Source organism: Paramormyrops kingsleyae, chromosome 25 (assembly GCF_048594095.1).
Source record: "Paramormyrops kingsleyae isolate MSU_618 chromosome 25, PKINGS_0.4, whole genome shotgun sequence".
Lineage (NCBI taxonomy): Eukaryota > Metazoa > Chordata > Actinopteri > Osteoglossiformes > Mormyridae > Paramormyrops > Paramormyrops kingsleyae.
This window is the reverse complement of record NC_132821.1, coordinates 25962425-25969553: the sequence shown is the minus strand read 5'-3', so window position 1 is coordinate 25969553 and position 7129 is coordinate 25962425.

Below are 7129 nucleotides of genomic sequence, written 5' to 3'. Positions count from 1 at the left end.
GCTCCAGGCCCCCCTACCACCCTGACCGGGATAAGCAGTTAGAAGATGGATGTATCTATGTAAAAATATATTACTAATATATCTTTGTATTTCTGTCCAGGTACAGAAAAAATAGGACCTACAGATTAGGACAACTCCATACATAAATACTAAGGTTGAAAAAAATTTCTGTAACATCCAGAGCATGTTGGATGGGTGGATAATACCCTCCCTTGAGGAGACAGGTACCTAATTTAGACAAAGAGGAGTGTAACTGTTATTATATTATATCGCTAGACTAATATAATCATGCTTTAACTTGTTTCTAGCAAGATGAACTTTACTAGAATTAATGGACTGTTCGTCGTTCGACTCTGCTGTTAAGTTTATAACAAAAACGGAGCACTACTGAATTTATGTCCCTGACTTCAGTTAGATAAAGGGGATTTTCGGGAAATTTACTGCGTTTATTCACATTCACTCTGTCCCCAAAGAGGCCTAGCCAGGCTCACATCACTGTGAAGGACTGAATGCATTATACGTATATAATCGATGAAAGCTATGCGCCAAAACGAAGAATCGATTGCCCCGATAAGCCGATAATATTTCAAAGAATAGCCGACAAAGGGTCAGATGTAGTCGTAATCCGCCTGGAGAGCAGGCTGAAGTTTTACCATGGGACTGAAATTGTAAGAGCACCGATATGTTCAGGATTACACGTTAAAAGAAAATTAATCAGTCAATAAAAGAGTGAAAGGGAGGAGAGAGAATCGCCACCTGGAATCTGACTAGTGAGCTGTGTATTAAAATGTATTGCACGGTCGCATTTGAGCATGGAGTGCAGCCTGTAGCAGATGATGATTATCATCTCCAAAAGCTGCAACGCCGGCAGGGACAGCAGAATATAAAACAGCCGGGGAAATATGACAGATGTGGACAGAGAGATTGCCCGGATCGCTCAGCCTTCTGATGACATTTTTAAGTGCGAAATGAAAACGGCGGGAAAAAAAAAAAAAAAACAGGACAAAGAGATCATTCAAAATGCAAACGAAAATGCTAATGCTAACACTGACCCAGTCAGAGCATAGATTTTTTTTTGGTTTCAGAGTCTCCCATTTCCTGATTGGGGACAGAGACGTAGATAGCCCTCAGCATGTCCATGATTATGCGTCGCATTCTAGTCGCGGGGTGAAATGCGAGCCAGCACCAGCTTTTTTGTAGGGAGCAGTATTTCGGTTAGGTGAGGAATTTATCAGAAATGTCACATTCATTACTTAGAAGAGCATTTTGCACCTTTAGACGGCAACCAGAATGAATGCAAGCGCATCAGACTCTTCTCGGCAACAACGCTGCCTGTCTGCATGTCAAACTTCGACATGTGTTCGTGAAGAGTGTTAGCTAGAGGCCGCATGCTGTCCTTCGTTAGCTTTAAGGCAACGCAGCACTGTCATGACGCTTGGTTAGGTGTGTCAACTTTGAACCTTTAATACGATACATCTTCAGTGAAAATGCATCTCTTTAAGCATCGATTTAGTCTTGGTAGGTGATATATCAAAGTTATCTTTCAGAGTTTATAGCTCGGAATGTGAAAATTCAAGTTGTAACGTAAAAGCAATCTTTCTCTTGAAATGGACGCGTTAAGTGTTCATTAAACAAAATGAACGATCGACTTTCTGCATGTTGACACAGAGCCTCGTTTTTTCCTCGGAGATTCATCGGCACCCATCTTTCATCAAGAGGACCCATATTCCGTGACATCTCCCTAAATGATTTTTGGATGGGTTTATCAAGGGTGAGAACCCAAGTTTGAGCTTCTGACTAAACACACAGCAGCCTATTCTGGAAATGGAAGTCCGGACCCGAAAGTCAAAAGCTGAAAGTCAAACCGAGGTGGTGTCTAACTTTAAATCCTGCCCCGTCTGGCTCATCACGCGTATACGCGCCCTGTGCCCCATGGGAAAATTACGCTCGGTGTACGAAGCCCCTTTTTCTCCCCATGGTGCTGTGCCGCACCCAAGTCAGTGAGATTGAGGAGATTTTCGCTGCGACCAAACAACAGCATTATTGCTTCTGTAAATCTTACTGTCACATCACTTGTATCTTTCATGCACCAGATATGCGGGGTTCATACGGACAAAATCCCCCTTTCTCCTCATGGAGAGCCACACCCAGCATCTGGGAGGCCGTCAAGTGCCCCCTTAGGACCCCCCTCGCCCCTCGCCTCCATCACTCTCCGTGACCAGATCTGCTCCATCTGAATACGGCTGCACCCAGGAACAAACCAGGTCACAGTCTTCCCCATCAAGGTCAGGGCTACAGCACGTCCTGGATCCCGTCACGTCGGTGTGTCATTCCAAAAATATAAAGGGGAGGGTCCTCTACCTAGGGCAAGGTGTACAGTAACTCAGAGGACTGGCATGGATGTGCAGAGATGTGTAAAGGACAGCTGGAGGGGCTTGCATCTCAAGCTGGGGACTACAGATATAGCAGTATTATAGTGGTATATATTATAGTGGTATATATTATTATGTCTTATATCAAATATTTTATTTTAATGTACATGATTTACTATGTTGTCTTAATCGTCCTTGATTGCTTTGCTCGACACCCCAAAGTAAATTCCATGCATGTAAAAAGTGCTTGGCCGAAAAAAAAAAAACGATTACGATTCTTCAGCGTGGTATTTCAAAACATCCTGGGACGCAGGGGATGTGACAGCAAAGACGTGTGACACGAGGACAGGTGCGAGGAATGGAAATGGGGAACGAGGGATGGAGGACGAAAGAGTGCCAGCTGGACTTTGCCAGGAGGGGAGAGAAACACACGGAAACAAGACTTGGAACTGGGTCACACGAAGGGATACGGGTGATTGGCTAAGACAGTAATTCAGGTGATCTGAATGGGTGAGTCTGTCACCTGACTTTGGCCCTCCCCTCAGGAAAACCACGTCTTCTCCGCACACTGCCCTCTGTCTTATATCCAGTATAGAACATCAATTCTGCAGCAAAAACTCACCCTAAAATCATCCTAAGCAGGTAGACCTGGGCGATTCTGATACACCAGGGTGTCAGTCACTAATATCCAGCCGGATCTGTTAATATCATCACGAAGGAAACTTTATTAAAAGGTATATAAGAGCAAAGACCTGTGGTTTTATGGGAGACACAGTTTGGTACTGAAGGAGACACAGTTTAATAATTCAATTGCAAACGTACGTTTTTTTTTTTTGGGGTGGGAGGGACCAATGAATCCAGATTTAATATTAGGGGGTATATGCCTCCCCACGGCGCCCCCTCCGGTTCCTACACCCCTGTCGACACCCCAGAAGTCGACGTCTGGCGGTAGGCATTGTGACGGAGCATAGCCCATCGATCAGGAATAAAAAGACAGAGGCACGTCATGCTGTGTGTACACCGGATGTCCCCCAGGACTGATGTAAGCGTCAGGCTCAGTTAGATTCCGCGCTAACCTTGGCCCTCCTCTGTCTCCCCGTTTACAGACTTTGATAGTGCAGCACGTCTTCCCTGTACTGCCAGAGTAATTTATGTTTTACAGCTCAGCGTGTGACACACGTAGTGGTGGGTCAGGAGCAGCGACGGCGCTTCATTTTTCTGCCGCGACGGAGTACGGAGCAGTATGTCGGGGAAGGCCCCCCCCCCCTTGTCGGGGTGATGAGCTCTCCATCTAAGCCGCCGCGAGAAGGCCGGCCGTTTTACACGCAGCGTTTTGATTGTCTGAGCTTGCACGCAGGCTCTCTGAGGGATGCGAACGGGTTTGCGGACCTTGTGTCACTACGGAAACCAGACGAGCGCCCCCTGGAGGTGATTTGTTCCTAAATCACCTCTAACCTCCCCCCCGAACCCCCACCCTCCCCGAACCACAAACGCAACCAGCCAGCCACTGACTAACCAACCAACTCTAAGCAACGTCGACATCAAAGTTACAAGCAAAGTCACAACTAATTCTGACTCACCCCACATCTTTATAGCCTCATTCAAACCTCAGCTTCTTAGGAGCGTGGAGAAGCCACTTGGAGCTCACAAGGACTCCTTTAAGGGACAGTACTTAACAAGGAGACCGCCAGGGGAAGGCTGCATTCACCCGCAGACGGCAAGAACTCAGAGATCTTGTTTGTAGAGTTAGATGGAAATTTGCTGCATCGAAACTATCTTTCCAACCACATTTCCCCCAGCACTGCAGACTCACGTTCCAGAAAGACTCGCAACATGGTTAATGAAGCAATGCTGGTTCCATTTACCTCAGAAGTCGGAGCTGGGAATGACGTCACATCCGGGTCAACCGTGTTCCAGTACATCTAGCCAGGTTAGCCGTTAGCAATACCAGGTCAACCCAGGTTCATTGTTAGCCATTGTTAGCGATAGCAGTTGGCTGTTAGACAGATAGATGTTGGACAATGCTGTGTGTATGGCAAATTTGATGAGACACAAATAAGACAGAAATGCAGTATGGACGGTTAATCACAGCAGCATTTTCACTGTGGATGCACAGAGCAGCCATCTTGAATTCTGAGGTTGGGGTTGCTGAAGTTTCTTCGACATTCCGAGTCTGAAATTTCTCGTTGAAATTTCCCAATAGGATGTCAGATATTCCAACTTCCAGGTTCAAATGGAACCAAAAGCTTCTTACCCTTAAGATACCTAGTTTGTCATTTCATGGGACCGGCTCAACCCATCCACACCAAAGGAGGTTCCTAGGTACCAGGTCCTGAAGAGGACAGTGGGAGGATCGAAGCCGCATCTCGGTCCCGATGAGGGCTGATGGTGTGGCATCGTTCCAGGAGGAAGGCGCCTCTTTCATCCATTCTGTGACTCCTGCTTTTCACCTTCAAGCAGCATCCAGATCATCCAACTGCGTTCTCCCAGAACGAAACAAAACACATCCATCTCAGTTAGAAAATTATCATCCTCTAATTTCATACAGTTTTTCTCTGAAAAGCAACAGTGTGAATAAATATGCATCTATATACCGGAGCGGGTGGCTCAAGGGACATGATACACATAGACAATAATATGGTTATAATAACGTCAAAACAACCTCTGAAGAGTTTAAAGCAATTAAAAGACAGTAAAGGAACTTTCAGAAACCTCAAATGACTTTGTTAAGAGTAACATTTTGTTAAAATATTTTATCTAACTTTTTCAAATACGGAACATGCTAATTTCCGTATGTCGTGTGTATTTTTAAACTGTTCTTTGCTGGGAACTAACTTTGTAGTGGACTATGTCAGGATGCCATATGGCATCAGTGTCCCTGTCCGCACCGTCACCCGCTGTGTCACCACACGCCGAGTGGAAAATGGCCGAACAGGATCTGTTGGGCTGCACAGAGAAAAACACTCCTGCCAGACAACCCCCGCCCCCCCCTCCACCACCCCATCTTAGAGAAAACCGTCTTGGCTCAAAACCAGTCACACACACAGCATTGCAGAAATCAGTGCTTGGTCAACACTGAAAACGATCTCTTTTCTCTTGACTACACCATAAACAAACAAAACAAAAGAAACAATTTAAAGGTATCTAACAGCTCGCAGGCATGCTGTTACATAAGAAGAGGATCTTGAAAGAAGAATTATGTTTAGCAGAAATGGAGGAAAACGTGCCTGAGCCCAGTGTCCAAAAAGTCGGACTCAGAGAAGCACGCAGTCATTTTTATAGAATATAAACGTAACAGTCTGTGAAATTCATCTCACGATGCAGCTTTGAAAAGGTGCATATCGACATTCCTGAGACATACAGATGGAGCCTCTTTGCCAGGCATTGCTTTGGTGATTATCTGATAAACTTTCATCTTCTCCCAAGCTTCTATATTTTCTATGTTTTTGCGCGTCTGGAGTGACCAGGTGTGCATCTCACAACATGATGTACTTGTATAACTACGTATGTGACAAATGAAGGACTCCTGATTCTTGACTCTTAACCCCGAGATTCACAACCACACAGGCAGTCCTCTTCTGGCACATTCCGCACCCCTCTCCCCTTAGGAAGGTGACGCGAGGCCTCGGATCTCCGCGGCGAAAGGCCAGCGTCTGTTCCGCCTCGATAAGGTCCCTCGGATAGCGTGGAAAACTGTCAGAGTCAGCGTGGAAACAGAAGGGAGCGCCATTTTCTTGAAAACAATGCCCCCTGCAGGACGAAGAAATAAAAAGATCAAACATAATCCATAAACAGAGGACACCATGCTATCGTGTAAAAATAAAATGTCCTTTATTGTTCCAGTTAAGGTCCCGGGACCTGAGGGTGCATTTAATTGATAGACAACATGTGAGTGTTAATGAGATAGCAAATGTCTTCTGTACAGAAACAACCTGTATGTGTTGTACTAAATTTATATTCCCAAAAGACCATCATCAGTTTTATTCACCAGGTGTACAAATAAGGCGTTTTCTCTGGTTTCTTTTGTGTTATATACATAAAGCATGAGTACATACAGAGTAACAGTGGAGCAATACGATGTATGAATGCAGGGGGTTTGATGTAGACTGCCCAGTTGTTTATAGTTATACACACACACACAGGTTTGTAATTATATCTTTGTGGGGACTCTCCATTCATTTCTGTGGGGAAAACTTTAATCACAATGATGACCTTAACTCCTACCCAGCCCTAACCTTAACCACAAGTAACTAAATAAAATGCACTCTTGGCATTTTTAGTTATATGATTGCATTCACAGATCTTTGTGGGGATGTGAAAGATGGTCCCATGCATGCATATCATTTTAAGCATGTAATTGTATTTAACCTTTGATTGAAAAGGGATCAGTGAACGTTGACTGGTGAAGGATTAGTGTTGGTGAAACGGCTTCAGCTGATGATATACCAACACACCGCTTCTGAGTAATAACTAAATAAAACCAATAAATGATATAGAAATAAATTCTGTGTTCATTCTAAAAGCTAATGAGAGACCAATTCAAGTTTGGGCCTTCAAGAATGAGTATGTCCTTCCATCAAATGTTCATCCGGCTGAGTAAAGTTTCAAAATGACTACTGGGAACGTCGTAGTGTCAGAACGACAGCTGCCTCCAAGATGGGAAGCCATTCTGGGATGTTTTTTAAGGTGGGGGCATCTGAGACGCAATAATTCATAAAGAAGGGCCAGCTTCATCATTAGTCAATGAGATGTTCTGA